Source organism: Rhinopithecus bieti, unplaced genomic scaffold, assembly GCF_001698545.2.
Source record: "Rhinopithecus bieti isolate Rb0 unplaced genomic scaffold, ASM169854v2 scaffold_65, whole genome shotgun sequence".
NCBI lineage: Eukaryota > Metazoa > Chordata > Mammalia > Primates > Cercopithecidae > Rhinopithecus > Rhinopithecus bieti.
This window is the reverse complement of record NW_016803344.1, coordinates 1,015,279-1,016,256: the sequence shown is the minus strand read 5'-3', so window position 1 is coordinate 1,016,256 and position 978 is coordinate 1,015,279.

The following is a 978-nucleotide window of genomic DNA, read 5'->3' as shown; positions in this document are numbered from 1 at the left end:
GTATCAGTGTTTTATTTATTTATTTTTTATTTTTATTATACTTTAAATTCTAGGGTACATGTGCACAACGTGCAGGTTTGTTACATATGTATATATGTGTCATGTTAGTGTGCTGCACCCATTAACTCATCATTTACATTAGGTATATCTCCTAATGCTATCCCTCCCCCCTACTGCCTCCCCACAAGAGGACCCGGTGTGTGATGCTCCCCTTCCTGTGTCCAAGTGATCTCTTCGTTCAATTTCCACCTATGAGTGAGAACATGCGGTATTGGTTTTCTGTTCTTGCGATAGTTTGCTGAGAATGATGGTTTCCAGCTACATCCATGTACCTAAAAAAGACAAGAACTCGAATAGGAACAGCTCCAGTCTCCAACTCCCAGCGCGAGTGACACAGAAGACCGGTGATTTCTGCATTTTCAACTGAGGTACTGGGGACATCTCACTGGGGAGTGCTGGACAATCGGTGCTGGTCAGCTGCTGCAGCCCGACCAGCGAGAGCTGAAGCAGGCGAGGCATTGCCTCACCTGGGAAGCGCAAGGGGGAAGGGAATCCCTTTTCCTAGCCACGGGAACTGAGACACACAACACCTGGAAAATCGGGTAATTCCCACCCCAATACTGTGCTTTAAGCAAACGGGCACACCAGGAGGTTATACCCACACCTGGCCGGGAGGGTCCCACAGCCACGGAGCCTCCCTCATTGCTAGCACAGCAGTCTGCGATCTAACCAAAATGGCAGCAGCGAGGCTGGGGGAGGGGCACCCGCCATTGCTGAGGCTTAAGTAGGTAAACAAAGCTGCTGGGAAGCTCGAACTGGGTGGAGCTCACAGCAGCTCAAGGAAACCTGCCTGTCTCTGTAGACTCCACCTCTGGGGACAGGGCACAGCTAAACAACAAAAGGGGAAGCAGCAGAGGCCTGTGCAGACGCGAACGACTCTGTCTGACAGCTTTGAAGAGAGCAGTGGATCTCCCAACA